The 20,420-nt window shown below is 40.5% G+C and overlaps 1 protein-coding gene across 2 annotated transcripts in view; it reads left to right on the forward strand.

The window, feature by feature from the left end:
- LOC137283530 (cyclin-dependent kinase-like 2) overlaps positions 1–20,420 on the forward strand; it is a 566,496-nt gene that overhangs the window by 517,944 nt on the left and 28,132 nt on the right. The window lies entirely within an intron of this gene.

Genomic DNA, 20,420 nt, shown 5'->3' on the forward strand with positions numbered 1-20,420 from the left:
ATGTCCTTTTTCAAAGTGAGATATACAAGAATGCAATATGTGCTAGCCTTGCAGAAGTGCAAGTAATGTCAGTTTGCAGTGACATGGTACTGTGGACTACAACTATTATAGAGGATACTAAATGACCTGTGTAATGCCATTTTTATAAAATGAGTGAATGATTTGGTATCAAATGAGCAAAAGCGAGTTTGATACTAAATCTTTCATGAGTTTAATGAAAATGGTATTTCATGGAAGCGAGTGTAGTATTCTGTTTATTACTTTCAACGCAAACTGACAGAAACTGCGGCTACAGTGTGAGGACAGTTTTCCTCGAGTCCAACAAGGTCCAGTACCATTAGTATTGTGATGACATAACTCTGAACCCTTATGATGTCATACATCTAGCAGTAGTACACTAGTGTAATACTGCTGTAAAATTATTACACTGCAGTATCTTCCATGGGCGTGTAATAAAGTCTGTTACACACCAAATTTTATTGTCATGTCAGATCGCTGGTTATTACTATGACCAATTAACTGTCAGCATGAGGGTTTCCATATTGTGCATCGATTACTTCAATATCATGTTGTATTCATAGATAATTAGTCGTATTTGTTACCCAATATTTGTGATATGTATCATATTCACCACATACTGTATTCATTGCAGCCCTAATACATAGTCATGCCATCATTATCCCGTGGTATGTACCACACTTGTCACAAATTCATAGTACATTTAACAAATTTATAGTAGATGCAATGGGATTAACCAATTTGTACAGAGTGTGTATTCACTTGTTAGGGGCGATGGGATTAACTGATCAGAGCATTAGGGGTATGCTGGTCAGTGGGGTGTAGGGAATTGTTCTACTGATTACAAAACAGGTGTGGGAAAATGTCATCAGGGGTTTTGCCCTGATGGGGAAATGTCCTACACTCATGTTATACAAGGGGATACAATAATCAACATGTCTGTGAAACTATACTGAACCACAAAAGAAACATTGCATTTCAAAACCACATGCAAAATGGTGTTTTTGTTATGATTGTATCATTTTGCTAACTTGGTTTTCAATCAAAATTGCCATTCAATGCCAACACCAGTGTATGCTTGCCCATCTGGAAGAAGGAAAGTTTTTCACAAGTGTTTATTTGGGCAATCTACATAGTCTGCCAGATGCCCAACAATTTGCTCCCAGATTTCTCTTGCTTCAAAATTGGGAATGATTTCGTTTGCATCGTAAAGCCATTCTAGGTCTCAACCCAAGAACACTACCCATATTGTCTAGAATTGTTAGACTGTTAGACTGTCCGACTCCATAGAAGAAAAGTCTTCATGCTGTCGGAAACCATGTCTCTTCCAAAGGTATTGCACTAGTCGCTTGTGATCCAGCATCCCAGAAAAATCTCTTGTATAGTTGATAGAATGCAGCACAATGCCGTGTACAGGTAGTTACAGGTAGTTATTTATTTTTAATATTTTATTTTTGAATCCCTGTTACAAGAAAAACTAAACAGCCAGGGGACTGCTCAGTCGCTGAATAGAGAGTAATGTAATGGGATACAGGTGCTATTTTTTTTACAAAAACAAGACAATCTTATCACTCACCATCCACACAAACACAAGATCATTAATTATCAAACATATTAATACAGAATATAATTAGTTCAGTCATCTTTAAATAAGTCATGATATAAAAGCCATTTAGTATAAAATTTGGCTTTACAACTTTTGTTGAAGAAAATACATTTTTCAATAGTATATCTCAATTTCAACTCCCTTCTGAATTGAGCAACATTTGGTAAAGCAGAATTGAGCTTGCATTTACACAGGGAATATTTTCCCAATAATGTGAACAAGTAAAAAACAGGGTCAGTGAAAACATTTTTCTTACAGCCAAATACTATCAGCTCCGTAGTGAGTGTGAGATTATGTATGTGATCACAACCTTCTGTTAACCCTGATAAAAATGTTGACCAAAAGAATTGCACGAATTCATATTCATAAAACAAGTGGCAAGAAAATTCCTTTTCTTCATTACAAAATTAAAATAAATCTGAATCTTTAAATCTTATTTTCTTAAGAAATGTATTGGTAGTTAAAATTCTATGGAGTATCCTCTACTGAAACTATCTCAGTTTGGTGTCTTGTGTTGATTTAAATAATTTTAAGAAAATACAGTTTCAGTCAAGACCACACTGGAAATGCTCTTGCCACTTTAACTGTGCTCTTGATGTTCCTGTTTGAAGAACAGAGAATGTAGTAATAGGCTTTAGAGCCTTTGATGATTGAAAGTAACAGCTGAGTAATTGGTGCACACTGTCCAGTGTTTTCTTTCACTATTGGTAAGCCAGCAAAATGTTTTCTTATAGAGTTAATGACACCATTATATTAAAAAAAACCAGACATTCATCTGATACCTTCCAGTAAAATCAACCAGAGACAGATAACTGCCATTTTCATCAACAAGATCACAAATCTGAAAGATACCTTTTTGGAACCACTCTTCATAAAAAATAGTTTCCTTATTGACAACGATATTGCTATTATAAAATATGTGATCAGGCAAGAAATCTTGAAAATTATCAGGTTTAATTTTACTTGAAAAATCACAAAAAGCATTAAAACAATCAATCCAGAAAGCTTTTTCTAGATTGCTGACTATTTCTTTCAAAAATTCTTTGCCATGCCTATTGCTAAATTTATAGCTACATTTGGAATAGCTTCCAATATATTAAATATATTTCAACTTAGGATCCTTAGCGACTAGTTTCCTCATCCAAGTCACCTTCAAAGCTCTGACATATCAAATATATTAATCATGCCCAATCCATCCTCTTTAACCAGACACTGAGCTTTCTCTGTGACAGAGACTGCTTACCACACATCAACAAGTTGTTTTACGTAATGAGTAGATTATTTACTTGTTTGTGTACACAACCAAGATTAGACTACTGCTCACGACCTCAGATGCTGGGCATGCATACTGTTTCAAGCTCTGCGAACCTATTCACTGCACATGCGTTATGGACGCAGCGCAGCACAGCTGATGAAACCAGTTTTCCATCCAGTGCTGGGGGGAATTTAGTGAAACGTTTGAACTCCGATTTCGCGGGCTTTTTTTTCATCGCGTTTTTTTCAACTTTATAGGTTGAATTGGCATTTTTTATGATTTGTTTCGGTAAGTGCATACCGAAAGGTACCAGAATCTGCAAAGTTGTGTTTTACGTTGCATGTGACCTTTAAGATTCTGTTTACCCATTTATTCATCACCTGTTTTAATTAAAAACGTTTTGAGCTAAAATTGTAACGAAGAATGTGTGAAATATTTGTGCTAAGAGTAACACCTAAAACCTTGAATGTTGAGGGGTTCCCTTGAAGTTTTAAATGAGATAAATATCTTTTTGCACTGTTTTTCATACTGCCAATATATATTACTTGGGATTTTTCATAATTAATCTTCAAAATTGACATACTGGCAAAGACAGCGATTGAACAACAGCTTGAAGAGAACTTTTGTTCTCATCAAGAAGAAAGTCAGTATCATCTGCATACTATGAAATTAAATACTCTGTACCGTTTACATGTATGCCTTTTGTATCCTTGTTTTCATGCACTATGCCTCCCATTATTTCCACACACAGCAGAAAAATATACAGTGACAAGAGGTCTCCTTGTCTACAGCGCCTTAGAACCTCAAAAGAGGAGGATATTTCACCATTTATAGTAATACAGGATTTAGTATCGTTGTAAAAATTTCAATCCATCTTATAAAAGGCAAAGCCAAAGAAAAATTATGATAAAAAGTCCATGAAACCGGATCAAATACTTTAGTAAAATCAACTCTTAATAACATACCTGGAATATTTTGTGATTCTGTAAAAACTAAAGTATTATAAACAATTCTTATGCGGGGGGATATAGTCGACGCCTCGTCTGTCTGTCTGTCCGTCCGTCCGTAATCATTTTGTTTCCGGAGCATAACTCAGAAACCGTTCAATATTTTTAGACCAAACTTGAAACATGTAATGATCTTAACCTATAGTTGTGCCTTTTTCTGTTTACAGAGTTTTTGGCATTTTTATTTTTTTGTTTTTCCATGGAACATTTTGGTGTTAGTCGAATGGTGAGGCAGGCTTCGTTTCTGGAGCATAGCTCAAAAACCGTTCAATATTTTTCTGCAAAACTTGGTAGATATGTGTGGCAGTCCCCAAAATGGTTCCTTCGGTATTTCCAGGTTTTTGTGATTTATTATTTTCTGGGTTTCCATGGAAATGTTTCGGACTTAGTCTCAAAATGGACAAATGGGCTTCGTTTCCGGAGCAGAACTCAAAAACCGTTCAATATTTTTCTGCAAAACTTGGTAGAAATATGAGTCTGAACCTGTAGTGGTGCCATTTGCTATTTCCAGGTTTTAGTGATTTATCATTTTCTCAGTTTCCATGGAAACATTTTTGACTTACTCTCAAAAGTAAGAGGTGTGTTTGGTTTCCGGAGCAGAACTCAAAAACTTCTTAATATCTGGAATATTTTGTGATTGTGTAAAAACTAAAGTATCACAAACAATTCTTATAATGTCACCAATATATCTATTGGACATAAATCCAGTTTGCTCACTATGAATTAGAATAGGTAGAACTTTTTCAAGCCTTTCTGCAATGCTTGAAGAAGCCATTTTGTACACTACATTAAGTAAGGAAATGGGCCTCCAATTTCTGAGAAAACGCTAAGGTTTATCACCCTTATGTATACACATAATGACACCTAATTTTTGTGTGATGGATAACTCACCAATGTCGATAGCACTATTGATTGACTACAACACAAAAAACCCAAATCAATCCAAAACATCTTGAAGAATTCTGCAGTAAAACCATCTGTACCAGAACTTTTGTTGTTTCTCACACTTTTCAAAGCCTTCCATAATTCATCATTTGTCATGTACCCTTTCTAGAGAATCTGAAACAGCTTTATCCAAGACCGATAAATCTTCACTGAGAGTCCTTGTTGCAAGAGTAAAGATTTTCCAAAAAAGACTTTGCTTCTTCTAGGATATCACTAGACTCATATAAAACAGATCCATCAGTTCTTTCGATTTTGTCACAGTTTAGCTGACAAAATTTCTGTTTTCTAAGTTACAAAAATAACTGGTAACTTTCTCTCCCTCATCAATCCATTTGGCCCTTGATCTAACAAATATCCCTTCCATTTTTATCCCCCTGGCATGTAATGCGGGGGGATATAGTCGACGCCTCATCTGTCTGTCTGTCCATCCGTAATCATTTTGTTTCCGGAGCATAACTCAGAAACCGTTCAATATTTTTAGACCAAACTTGATAGATGTAATGATCTCAACCTATAGTTGTTCCTTTTGCTGTTTACAGAGTTTTGGCATTTATATTTTTTTTGTTTTTCCATGGAACATTTTGGTGTTAGCCGAATGGTGGGGCAGGCTTTGTTTCCGGAGCAGAAATCAAAAACCGTTCAATATTTTTCTGCAAAACTTGGTAGGTATGTGTGGCAGACCCCAAAGTGGTGCCTCTGGTATTTCCAGGTTTTTGTGATTTATTATTTTCTGGGTTTCCTTGGAAATGTTTTGGACTTAGTCTCAAAATGAAGGGATGTGCTTCATTTCTGAGCAGAACTCAAAACCATTCAATATCTGTCTGCAAAACTTGGTAGATATGCCAATCAGAAGCTGCAATGGTGCCTTTCGCTAGTTACAGGTTTTTGTGATTTCTTATTTTCTCGGTTTCCATGGAAACGATTTGGACTTTGTCTCAAAAGTGACAGGTGTGTTTTGTTTCTGGAACAGAACTCAAAAAATTCTTAATATCTGTCAGTGTAAGTGTAACTTGGCAGATATGTGTGGCAGACCCCAAAGTGGTGCCTTTTGGTATTTCCAGGTTTTTGTGATTTATTCTTTTCTGGGTTTCCATGGAAACATTTCGGACTTAGTCTCAAAATGGAGGTATGGACTTTGTTTCCGGAGCAGAACTCAAAAACCGTTCAATATTTTTCTGCAATTGAGTCTGAACCTGTAGTGGTGCCTTTTGCTATTTCCAGGTTTTAGTGATTTATCATTTTCTCAGTTTCCATGGAAACATTTTTGACTTACTCTCAAAAGTATCAGGTGTGTTTGGTTTCCGGAGCAGAACTCAAATTCTTAATATCTGTCAGTGTTACTACGTAGATATGTGTGGCAGACCACAAAGTGGTGCATTTTGCTATTTACAGGTTTTTATGATGTATTATTATTATTCCATGAACATGTTGCTGACTTCGTTTCTGGAGCACTACTCGAAAACCATTTCATACCTTTCAAAAGACCTTGGCAGATATATGAGACAGATCTTGAAATGGTGACTTTTTCTGATTACAGATATATGGCATTTATATTTTTCATGAATTCCATGGAAACAATTCAGACTTGGTCTAAACACACAATAAGTAATAGTGAGATGATTAGTCCTTTCAAATATGTTTGGGTCGGGGGATATGTCATATTCTGATGACTCTTGTCATGTTTGTCAAACATTCCAATTCTTTTTCCAACTCTTTTTTTTGTAGTATCAAGAATTTCTACATCTTGAGAGTGTTCTAAATTTTCAATTTGTATGTACAGTCATGTTCTTTCTTGGAGAGATAGACTTCGTTTCCGGAGAAAACCATTTGATATCTTTCAACAGATCTTTGCAGATATATGCGGCAGATCTTGAAGTGGTGCCTTTAGCTGTTTACAGATATAAGGCATTTATATTTTTCATGACTTCCAGGATGGCCTTCGTTTCCGGAGCACAACTCAAAAAAGTCTAAATCTCTTTCTGCAAAACTTAGTAGATATGTTGGGGAGACCCTAATTTGGTGCCTTTTGCTATTTACAGATTTTTGTGACATATGTGGCAGATCCCAACATGGTGCCTTTTGCTATTTACAGGTTTTCGTGATTTATGATTTTCTGGGTTTCCATGGAAACGTTTCGGACTTAGTCTCAAACTGTAGGGATGGGCTTCGTTTCTGGAGCATATTTTCTGGGTTTCCATGGTAACGTTTTGGACTTAGTCTCAAAATGTAAAGATGGGCTTCATTTCCGGAGCACAACTCAAAAACTATTCAATATTTTACAGCAAAACGTGGCAGATGTTTGAGGCAGACGACAAAGTGGTGCTTTTTGCTATTTACAATATTTTGGCATTCTTGTTTTTCCTGGTTTCCATGGAAACAGTTCGGACATAGTCTCAAAATGGAGAGATAGGCTTCATTTCTGGAGCACGTGCGGAAAACCATTTGATATCTTTCAACAGATCTTGGCAGATAAATGAAACAGATCTTGAAGAGGTGCCTTTTGCTTTTTATAGATATATGGCATTTATATTTTTCATGATTTCCATGGAAACAATTCAGACTTAATCTAAGAAAACATCAATTAACTGTCAGTTGATTTATCCTTTCAAATATGTGTGGACCGGGGGCATAAGTCATCTTCTGATGACTCTTGTTTCATTTCCCAGGCAGTGATTTATAACCACTTTACACTTGGGTGGCATGTCGAATCTTGAAGGATGAATGGTGTAGCTGAAACCTGAATAATGAAATGGTAGATTAAATAATTGACAGAAGGAAGAACGGCGTAGACCAAAGGCTATGATGGCGGCAATACTGGCTGAAAGCTAACGACATATGACATATGCAAAATTGATGACGTTGCATGTGTGCATGTGCAAAAGAAAAAGCAGAGGTAGATAATACAATTAAAGCTTCGCATCCCTGCCATAAAGGCATTTAGTTTTTAGTACTAAATGCTAACAACTGGGAAAGTTGGTGATTACATTAAAAATGTATATAGTTTGACTATAAGCAATTGTCGTTTGGCAAAAATTCTGCAGTAATACATAGTGGATCTGGTTTCCTGTTCCCAACACTACTTCTGTGGATGAGAGCCATCATACCTCAGTCCTCATTGCCATGGACTCTACAGTTGTTCCCTGTATCAAGGGAACAGGTCAAAAGGGTCCCATATAAAAAAATAATAGTAATAGGACCCTGTATGAACATTTTTGGAGGATCACAATCTCCAGAACTGATGATGCTCATGAGACTACCACTGCCAGACACAATCCTTTGAAATTGCTTGCCTTCTCATGACAGAATAGATTCTTCATCTGGAAGCATTCAATCAGCTTTCCCCTGGCCCCTGGAACAGCCTCACATAGACTTGTTTGCTACTCTCTCTCAGCTACAAACATGTCAGTCCAATCCCCAGTCCTCATTTGCAAAAGATGCCATGTTATCTTCATTTGAAAACATTTGATGTTTTGAGGCCAACAGAGGTGTTTGATCTTTTGGTTGGGCGATGCCTCCCTGAGAAAGAATTCTATATAAAGCATGGAATTGTTTGGAATCCCTTGGCTCGAAAGCATGGAAATGTTTGGAAAGCCCTTCTTGGAACATTCTGTCTTTGAATTCAAGTACCAACTGTAAACTCACCATTTAGACTGATCAGTTTGCTAGCAGATTGCCCACCATTTTTGGGATGAGGCTTATGATCACACTCCTTTGTTGTATGGGGATTAAAGTTTAGATGAGTTAAGAGGACTTTCATTATAAAATGTTCACAAACACATAGGGAGAAACCAGGATGATATCATTAGTGAGGATGAGCTGGTACAACATGTTTTTAGAGAGACCTCGGGTTTCGGGTGGTTTTTTGGTGACTCATCACCCATTTGTTGTCTTGGTGTACGAGATTGCACTGCCTGTATTTTTAAGAGACCTCCAGTCTTGACATCATCAAAATTTCCTAGGTTACCCCCACCACTACCACCTTGGATGACTTCCACTCGGCTGTAAATACTGTTTATTAATTGTAAGCTGTAAGAAGCATGAACCCAAGGCTTAAGATCATGAGGGTCAAACATTTTCTCATTCTCATGGCTGTTCTCAGACCCAAAGATTGAGTCACTGTTGTTTGACGTGCAGTGTGATGCTGAGCTATCCTGTGTAAATGGGATTATATTGTTTATCCATTCAGTGATGCCTCAGGTTAATTGTACTTTTCACCTGCCTGGCTCTCAGCAGCGCAGAAGGGCGTTCACCCATCCAGGTTGTCTGTCGTGCTCAGCAGGTCAAGATGAACATACAGTTCATGGTAAGGGATAAGGCTGAGCAATTTTGAGTCTGTGATGGTCATAAGTCGTTAACCGGAGTGTTCTCGCCAAGTTTTGTGCTTAGTTTGATGGGTTGGTTGTGTTCGTCAACTAAGGCGTGCCATCATGAGTTTCAGACTGGCTCCGACTGGTTTTAAACATTTCATCATGCAGCACATGTTTTATTGCCACATTTACTACCAGATCAGATGCATCCTGAAAGAAATCAGCACCCCAATTCTGCATGGGATGCAGTAAACAATCCATGTGATCAATGGGCTTAGAAACGTATATGCGGTGAATTCAATATCGATCCAAAAACGGATCTAAATCACGTGTTGGGCATAATTGGTTTAATTCATAACTGAACACCGTGATCTCTGTCGATAGTGCAAGCAGCTTTCTCGTGTGTCTGTTCATGAGATTGCTCGTGAACGTGTTCTCCTCGTCATCGTTGTGCAAGGGGTCTTCATCTTCCCCCAAATCGTCCATCAGAATATCATCATAATCACCACCTTAGGCGATGATTAAATATATCTGAACACATATTATATATTTTAAATTTTAGAAAGATGACCTTGCAATACGGACAAAAACTAGACCTTACCCCTGGCGATCAACGCTGTGCGTCAATCGGTGATCACCAACACATGCACGATCGATGCGAACCAAACGCTGTTTGTGCCGGCTCACCTGTCCTTCCAGATTGGTTTGGAATCCTCTGGAGAACGGTCAGCAAACAGGAAAACATGAGATATCAGGGCATTTGCCTGCTTGAGCATCCATCGACACTATTGCAGGTGAGGTATGCTTTCGACCAACCCGATCTTGCCGCCATGTACCATACACCATTGACAATATCTCATTGGAGTTTGACAAGGTGACAAATCTGGGATGGGCTCAACAAATTTGCAACCAGTATATGGGCAAGTTAACCAACCTGTACTGGCTGTGTCTCCAGAAGAATGTTGTGATCAAGAGTGACACGCTGTGGAACATCTGAACATCCCCCACGCGATCAATGAAGGGCATTATGATCCTTCCAGTGGGAGAATTTCAGACTTTTCGAAGGGTCAGCAAAAAGTATTGGAACCTGAAGATTCTCAAGGTTGAGGTGGCCATGCCCAACCAGCTGTTCAGCCAAGCTATGTGAGCTTACCATCAATGGGATGAGATCTGAAAGTTGGACATCAAGCACCCGTTGGAGATCAATGCGATTGTCAATGACCTCAGCCTCGCCTCCTCAGTGATTGGGGAGCATGTGACCAACAAGTATGCACTGTGGCTGGACATGCGGTCCTCAGAAAATGATCAGTTGCACGGCAGCGGGCATCGCATCAATGACGGCTGCAAGAGGATCACCATTCAAATCACTGAGAAGGCTGAAAGTGCCCATGATCATGGATGCGCAGTTTAATATATAAAATGGACGATTGGTACAAGCCATCTATTGATATTGAGCTACCCCTGGATCCGTATTGCGCTATAGTGTGCGGTCAGACAGGATGTGGTGAAATGGCTTTCATCGTGGACCTCCTGAAAGGATACTATAGGGACATATTCGATCACATCGTCATTCTCTGCCCAACATTGCAGGTGAACAAGACACACATGGACGTGCACAGGGTGATCCGGGAACACGTCTGTAGGACTGGTTGACCCCTTAGCACGGCAAGTTGAAAGGGGAGTCAGCAGTGTTCATCCTAGATGACGTCAGTGCTAACAAGGACATGGTCAATAAATGAGATATGCTGTCCTTCTTGGGCCGGCACATGCACAGCGTTAGGGTGCTGATGCAAAAATTGAACTTGGTGGTTAAAGACCTGTGTGAGCAGACGCGATGGGTGGCCCTGTTTCACTGCAAGGACAGGGATTCGTTTGAAGAATGCTTAAGAGAAAATGATGTGATTCAGAACAAACAAGAATGCGACCGTGTGAAAAAAACCGAAACGAAACATGCCAAACTCCTATTAAAACCCATAGCATATGAAGTTCAGTAGCTGAAACAACATTCAAGTAAAATAAATTAAGCCACATTATGGATTGCATGTTCAAAATTTTTGTGGTGTGTCAACTGACTTTCCTATTGCTGTGTTTCGCGTGCGCAGGATATTATTTTGATATTAGATTAGTTTGCTGTATTATGAGATGGAGTGCAGTGAACTGCTTGATAAATGATGGAAAACAAACATCAAGTGTGACAGACTGGTGGTCGGTGGCAAAGCCAAACAATACCTCTGCGTGGATCTCACTCCCTGCAAAATTCAAGAAATGTCCATCGAAGACATCGACAATTTGTATGCGCCCGACTCTGCGTCAAAATGACAAAAACCATAGGATCGACCATGACGCAAATCTACGTCAGCATCATGTCGTATATATCCTTCTCATTCCATCGGAATGTTGCTTGCACATATGGGAAGACCTGTTCATGAGAAAGATCTGTTCATTGGTGACGTGATGAGCACCTTGAGCTGCGACCTGTTTCATCAATATTGGATGCTGCTGGGTCCTCTGACTGCAGCCCCAAAATAACCAAAAACCAAAAAAACCACCGAATACTGTAGCGTGTCAACTACATGTGCGAATCGTGCGGCAAAGGCGTGAAATGCCATTATCGCTGCTGCAAGGCCAACGGAGTGGATGTGGTCTGAGGCCGTCTCATTGACAAAAAGAAACTACCTCATTGAACACAGCCGACTGCTTAGGATCAAAATCTGACATAATGATCAGGAAATCGTTTTTTATAAATCTTTTATCGTTCTGAAAGTGACTATCCAATTAATAGCAAGACATACTTTGCACACCAAAGTCTTAGAGATTTGAAATGTGAAAACCTCAAAACCCTATTAGAGATTTGACTTCACATTTGAACATAGCAAAACTCAAAACCCTATTAGAGGTGTGACTTTGCATCTGAACATGGCAGAACTCAAACCTATTAGAGATTTCACTTCTGAACATAGCAGCAGTGCCAACCGTTCCAGAACTGAAAAAGCTTGATAAAGAACAAGGAGTGACAAATTACTTCCTTTTGAGGAAACCTCAGCTGACACTCCTCCTCGCGGACCACCTCCTATGGTGAAACAACTCAAGCTCCTGACGAAGGAGGGTGGGCTTGGGTTATTTTCGCGCGAGGAAAGCCAAGCTACTCGAACAGTTAGAGGAACACAAACCACTAGAACTGTAACCAGGCATGTCGTAGGTAAGTATCTGAGAGGATGGGGATGGATGTCGACAAAAACATCGATGTCGACCACACCAAACCTCTGATCACTGGCAAAGTGAGTGAAGAAGTGAATGATCTGGGAAGACTCAAATTTCAACTCATGGTGAAAATGTCGCTAGACAAACAGCAGACAAATGACACCACAGTGTACGTCCAGCCTTACTTCAGAGACAATCAAGAAGTTGCGACTCAACCTGTCTGTCTGTCTGTCTGTCTGTCGAAGTGTCCATCAACACCTCGTTTGCAATAATATGAGAAACACAGGATTGCTACACATGGGCTTGGGTTGGGCCTTAGACATGATCAAGATGGTCTACCTGGATGTAGCCAAGTACGAACCTTTCAAAGGAGGGTGTGACCTCCCACCTAACTACAAGAAGAAGCATGCCAAAATCAGTGTCAACCACAAAGGCAACAATTGCATGAGGATTGCAATTCAGTCCACACTGTTTCCAGCCAACACAAATTCGAACAGACCTTTGAGGTATCCCAAGAGCAAAGGGCTCAACTGAGATGGCATAGTCAAACCCACACTCATCTCCCAGATCCCCAAACTCAAAAAACAGAATGACTCATCGCCATCCACGTGGTCTGACATGAAGGGAACGCAACTGTTGGGGTTGTCGGTTTTCACCAGACTTTCAAGAGACAATGGCATGAACCAAATGCTGTCAACAGATTTCAGAGCTTTCAAGGAGAACGAGATGTATTTTGGCCATGTTGATGGAAATGCACATGATTTTGCTGTCGACCTTCTCGATGGCCTGCATGATCAGGTGGGTCTGGATCCCACATGGTATTTCATTTCCCCTGGTCTCTCTTGGGACGTCTTGTTGAAAAGTAGCTGCTGACGGATGACGACATGCTCCTGTTCATGCAAAAAGGCTTGCAAGGCGGGATTTCCATGGCCTCGAAACGATACACAAAAGCCAACAACAAATACATGAATGGCTGTTATCCAAATCAACCTGCCAACTATCTCCTGTACGGGCCATAAGTACATAAGTCCTCTTCCCAGTGGAGGATTTGAATGGTTCTCCTTGCCCAAGACGATCGATGTCGAGAGCGTCATGATGGATTCAAACAAAGGCTCCATCCTCAAAGTGGATTTGGAGTACCCCCAAGAATTGCGCAAATCACACAGTAGTTATCCGCTGGCTCGTGAACAGTTGACAATGAATGGAGACTGGATGTCGAAATATCAACACGAGTTGCCTGGAGAACGAAGCTGGCCATCGTGGAATAACCCGTCCCCAACTTATGCACAAGAATAAATACCTGCAGCTGCATCTGTTTAAGGGCATGAAACTAACGAAAAATACCGAGCACTCAAGTTCGATCAAAGTCCTTGGATGGAGCCTTACATCCGAATGAACACTGATTTGTGCAAGGTGGCCACCAGCAATTTTGAGAAAACCTTGTACAAGCTCCTGAACAAATAAGTGTTCGGTAAGATGATAGAAAACACATTGATGAGCTTCGACAAGCTTGTCAGATTCACCGATGAAGACAAACTCATTGCCACCCCTGCGTTCAACCGTAGCAAGATATTCCGTGACGGCTTGGCCACACTGCACATGATCAAAAGCCAGATCAAATTCAACGAACCCATTCACATGGGAATGAGCATCCTTGTTAGTCCAAACACCTGATGTACGATTTCTACTACAACAAGCTCTCAAAGCAGTACAGCGAAATGCTGTACACAGACATGAATAGTCTGCTCATAGAAATTTGCCTCGAGGACATGTATGAAGACATGAAGAAACACATGCACATGAAGATCACCGAGAACGTCCTCTTGAGATCCAAGGTGTCTTCCATCAAGAAAGCCAATGCCGCTGAATGCTGGAAGGCAAAAGGCTTGAAAAAACTCAAAGAAAATTCCACATTTTGACGCCGAATCGCGTTCGCCAAGCCAACCTCCTGTTTTCCCACAGAACAGGGTAAGATGCAAAACCTACAAGTACGCCCTGACTATTGTCAACATCCCCAGTGACTACAAAGAAACTGAGATGCTGACGACCAAATAGTTCAACGAAGTCACCAAAGCCTTGGAACGTATATACAGACGTAGTCGCTTGACCTGGCTGACCATGTTGCAAGTCAATCCTGGACTCAAGTTAATGGGACACATCACAGCTGCTGGCCAAACATGACATCAGCGTGAGATGAGGTGTGGCGGGAGCTCAATGCAGCCAAGTCATTGTTGAGAGATTCAATAACATGCTTGCCGAATGCTTGTTCTCACTTCAGTACTCGTGGGATTCATTCGATTCTGGAAACAGAACCACAGAATGGGTCACACGCTTGCCACGCGTGGTGGATACCATCAGGCACAAAGTCACCAGACTCATGGGCAAGAGAGCATCAAAATGAAGTGCGTTGAATCGTCAATGGCAGCATGGCATCGCAATAAAATGGAAGAGAAACCATCACCTGACTGGGTCAGGATTAGGTACTAATACGAGCCAGGCAAATATGAGAGAGACAACAGAAAACGTGCCACAAATCCAATATGGTCCATGAAAAGGTACAACTTTGTCAACATCAAAGATGGTGAAGCCAACTTTTACCACTTGTAAGACAGGCTGCCGAGAGCGTTCGTCAGAGAGGAGTTGATATTCGTACCTTGCGACTCTGTCCCTTACACATCACCCACCATGAGATGATTGTTCAAGTTAATCTTGTCTCATGTGCAACTCACCCTGACACCAATTGTTGTTCTCTTTTTCTCAAAGTCCAACCGAAAACATTATGTTCACTCTAACAACAACAACAAAAAAAAGACTTTTCTCAGGCCGAATTTTTAAAGTGGGCCCTTGGGAAGGACGTGATCCAAAACCACTATTGGCCATACTACTAGAGAAATTAAGCAAAAATGTGATAATTTTTTCCATTCCTGTGGAAATGTTTCATCTGTATGGCTATTTATTACTCGCCTGTTGAAGATACTGCAGTGTAATATTTTTACGGCAATATTGCACTAGTGTAATACTGCTTGACGTATGATGTCAAAATGGTTCAAAGTTGTGATGTCACAATGCTAATGCTGATGTTGCAATTTTACTAGCCCTTGCTTGACTCGGAAAGCTGAGAGTGGTCACACTGTAGGCAATTTTGCAGCAGTTTCTGTCAATTTATGCTGGCGAGTAATAAACAGAATACTATACTCGCTTCCGTGAAATACCATATTTATTAAACTCGTCAAAGATTTAGTATCAAATCATTAACTCGTTTAATAAAAATGGTATTACATGGAAGGTCGTTTAGTATCCTCTATGTATTACTTTTTCTCTTTTAAGATGGCAGTTTTGTATCTATGTTCAAGGGAGATCAGTCTCCCATTGAACAACAACTTGATAACCAGTTACAAAGTACAGAATGTTTGAGAAAAACAGTTGTTGAGACCATTATTTGTGTGGTTATCAAAATATCCCAGTATGTGGTCAACAGCAACTTTATTGCTACATTTAGAGCAAAAACTGACCCTGTACTTGCACAGCATCTCAAATTTGGAGATCCCAGAGTAAGATTACTTGTCTCCCCTCATACTAGTCAGATCCATGAAGATCTCATCAAGAAGTGCAGCAAACCCCCTGCTTCATGCTCGTTGCAGATGTTGTATCAACAATGGAACAGATTGGCATTTGCATGATGTTCATACATTCTCAATTGCAACCTGATGGTACACTTGAGGTCAGGGAATGTTTGCTTGGCTTTCCCAAGGCTGAATGCTCAACTGGAGAGGCCTTGACACAGAACTTTAGAATGAACAGCATTAGAAAGCCGTTTCCTTGACATATAACAAAACTGAAAGGCCAGGGTCACAATGGCATTTTGTGCTCAAACACATGCAGTAACTTGGAACTATGGAGGTTGTTTATGTCTGAAAATAGGAAACCTCCGGGAGCATGACTTTTGACGCTGTTTTGCAGTGACGATCTTTTCCTAAAAAAATAATCTATAGCTCCGACAACACTTCACACCTAAACGCATTCAAAAGATGGATAATTATAAATATGAAAATAGTAGAAAATAAAAACAAAACTCACCGAAACGGGTGCTCCTTCCAGTGTCGCCATGTTTTGATGTGTGAGTTTCAGGACGCGACCAGCAAATCACAGAACGGAGCCAAGAAATCTCCGAAGATTGCCGAGCTTGTTGCAAGTATTACCGACATTGTTTCCACTATGGGCGTTGCTGATTAGTTCAAACCTGAATGACATGAATCAAGGAGAAGTTGCAAACCTTCTGTGAGCCAGGATGGTCAGCACGAGCTGATGCCTTGTTTACTTCTTGAGCTGCTTTGACGTTGTTAAAACATAGACATAGGAGATAACATAGCATGAAGCCATCTCAACAACATTCTCAGGTTTGATTTTAACATAAGTTCAGTGATAGCTGAACATGTTCACTGTTGTTCTTTCCAAATTTCTGCAAAGAAGTCTGTTGATTTTGTGGAATCAAAAGTTGTCAAAAATGTGCCCAGAGGCGGTGATGATGAAGTATGGACAGAACTTTTTCAGAAAGCTGTTGAAATCAGAAAAAAGCAAACCATTGATGCAAAGGTCATTTGGTTTGCTGGATAGATGACAGCAGTATAGAGTCAACGTTCCAAGCTGAGACACCCCATGTCTACTACAAGAGGGCACAGTACGTGCTTCTTGTGGATCACCTGTTTTCAGAAATACAAGATCAACTGGTTGGTCAAGAGAGATGCTTCCTCACACTTAGTCTTATCCCTTCAAACCTACACACCCTGACTGTATATGTACAGCACAAGATCCTGGATCATTATGCTGCTGAATTGCCCTGTCATCAAGGAACAGGAAATGAAATACTTGGATGAGTCATTAAGTGGAGCAATGAAAACATAAATCCAGCAACCATTCTGGAAATGGTGGTAGGTATTAATCAAGATGTCATCCGTAACATGTACTATGTTAGCCATTCTGCTGACAATGCCTGTCATAACTGTAACTGCTGAACACTCAATTTCCATAATGGGATGTGTAAATGCATTTGTCAGTGTGACAGCATCGGTTTATCAGCCTCTCTTTTATCAGTTGACACAAGGACTTCCCAGTCAGAGTTCATGAGGTCACTGGAAAACTTGCTGAAATAAATACTCGCTTGGCCTTTCTGTTGAAGAAATGAATTTGAGAAGTATTGGGCCTGAGCCATTTATCAGATGTATGTGAAGAGATGCTTTATTCAGTTGAACTTTTTGCTTTAACATCAACCCCCAAGATTATTAACAAACCTTTTAAACTTCTGTTTGAATCAACCTCATGCATATGAATGTTGTTGTACTCCACATTCAGTGTCACCTGGCAGTCTTTGCAACAGCATCTCCAGTAGATGTTATTATTTTTTATTTTCTTAAACATACATGTAAAGGTGCTACAAATGAATTTGTGTCCACCCTAAGCATTGTCAGTGAACTGAATGTCAACTTGAACATTAGCCATAATTACGAATGATGAAGTTTTTGAGCTTTTTTATCATAAATATGCATGATTGTGACATTTGTTAATCTTGACCAGTTTGTTTTTAAATGAACACACCAATTTATTGTCACCAGATTTATCGTTCAACTTGTGACTGCATTTTGTTGTTTGAAGGAAACACTACTCTGTAGGGGTACACCACCAGCACCACAGTAAAGACCGGACGAGTCCCATTTTGCTTACATCCCATTTTGTCTGCAGAAAAGTTATGGATTAGAAAATGAACCTCTATTGAGAGAATGGACTTGACTTCGTGGAATTAAAGAGGATCAGTTTCACAATGTATGAGTGAAAAGATAACTATATTATTGTCTTTAAAGGTAGTCAACTTATAATCAGTGTTGGCATAGAGATTAAGTCTATGAAGATCAAAAGTAGCAGTGAAATACTTACAGCAGTTTGTAATTATAAACAAATGTTTTCTCTACTTCACACAAGCTCTTTGGCATCAAGTATCTTAGAGACATCTAGCTCCTACCTACAAGACAATTCCAGTGGTCCAGTCACATGTTCATAGAGCAGCAGCCCTTCCACTCCTTCCGCTCAACCAAGATGTCTGGGTCGACATCTCTGTTGACAGATGCAAGATTTCCACCACATCTCTGGAATCAACACAACAATACTGGTCCCAGATCAATCACTGACCTGGTAGGCTTCCATAACGATCAGAAAAAAGCACCAACCAAACCTTCATAAATATATAACAGCTATCAAGAAGATTGAATCCACCAACAAGTTCACTAGCCTTCAGAGTGACCATGGTGCAACAACTCAGCCACGCTTACGAGCTTACAGAGATCTTGACCAATGTGTGGAAGAACATCACCTATTCAGTTCCTGGATGCAGGAGATCACTTATTGAAGCTTCAATAAACTCAGAAATCCATGAACTCAAGTGCAGTGTACTAGTTAACAGCCAGTGCCAATTTTATTATTGTATCATTTGCTATGACTAATATATGAAGGAAAAACATTTTTTTTATTTTGATGAGTAGTATATACAATGGGGGTTTTAAAACACTTTCAAGAAAAGTCTCTACAAAGCCTTATTTACTAAATAAGGCTTTGGTTGGGCCCTTAGCTCTTGCTACTATTACCCCTACTACTTAACGTGTGTTGGAGGTAACACTGTGCCGTACGGTACGATCAATAATTCTTCTCTTACAAACCCCCTACCCGGCCCATCCCTCAAGTAGTATAAGTTAGGTTCGTCGGCTTTCATATCCACTTTATCTATGTTGTAAGTTTTGACTGACCATATAGGATCGGTGGCCCGCTTACGGCTATCACCCTCGTGTTCCCCCGGCTGGTATAGATACCTCACTAGGGCCCTATCTGGTATCTGTTTCTCCTTCCCACGCAATGGAGCGGCCGACTCTGCAACTATTGATTTTAGTTTGATAGCGTCTGCCGGTTTCTTACCGGTGAGACGGGTGACTTCATGGTTGATTGCCGACACCACCTTGGGTAACCTCGTGACCCATTCAGTCGATCGTTTTCCAGGGGTGACCATCTCCCTAGCATACTGATGGCCGAACAAGCGCTCAGCCAAAGTCCTATTAAATCTCTCAACTATGGCTTGGCTGCGATGGGCTCCGGCCGTGCCACGCCTGACCTTTGTATCGTGTTTGGCTAGCAGTTGTGACACGGCACCCATGAACTCCCGTCCGGGGTCAACTTGCAGCTCTGTTGGCCACGTCAGCGGGCTGCGTTTGTATATGCGTTCGAATCCTCTGGCTACCTGGGCCGAATCTTTCGTGGTCAAGGGTTCGGCTTCCTTGTAACGACTGGCTACGTCCACTACGGTTAAGGCATACTTGTACCTCTTGTCGTGGGGTAGGAACAGTAGGTCTGCCTGGTGAACGCTATTAGGTATGTTAATACCGAACCTCCTTCTAGGCACGTAGCGTGGTGCCGGCAAATAGATCTGCCACAGGGCTTGTTTTTCAAGCCACGCTTTGGCTTCCTCCGGGGGTACTCGCGCTATTTTAGCTAGCTTATCTACTGCGCTAGCTCCTTTCCAGTACCCACGCGGGCTGTAGTAAATAGCCTCAAATTTTTTCATGTCCATACGCGTATGTGTTTATCCCATCAATAGCTATCCAACGTTTCGTGTCCATAGGCGACAGGGACGTCTTGTTTATAGTCAGTCCGTATATCTTATGTCCATCACTTCTAAGTGTGTTCATTTTATGCCTAAAGGTACGGGTCTTGAACAGGGCTTCCTTGAATCTGGCGTGTTTGATGTGTTGTTTCACCACATACTTCTTAACCCCCTTAGCCTTCCGGATCTCACTATTGTCGGCTTTCAGTATGGAGTACATCTTAGGTCTCAAACCTATGTACTCGGCTATGGGCGTGCCAGCACACTCGTCCTTCATCTTACCTAGGACCTTTTTATTTACCGTACTGTGTATGGCATGGGTCTTAGGGTAGTCGCTGGTGTCGTATAAATCGAGGTGTTTTTTCATGTCCTCGTACACGTCCTCGGTTCGAATCTCCATCAGCAGGGAATCCGTGTCAGTGTACAGCACTTCACACCTGTC

Source organism: Haliotis asinina, chromosome 5 (genome assembly GCF_037392515.1).
Source record: "Haliotis asinina isolate JCU_RB_2024 chromosome 5, JCU_Hal_asi_v2, whole genome shotgun sequence".
Classification (NCBI taxonomy): Eukaryota; Metazoa; Mollusca; class Gastropoda; order Lepetellida; family Haliotidae; genus Haliotis; species Haliotis asinina.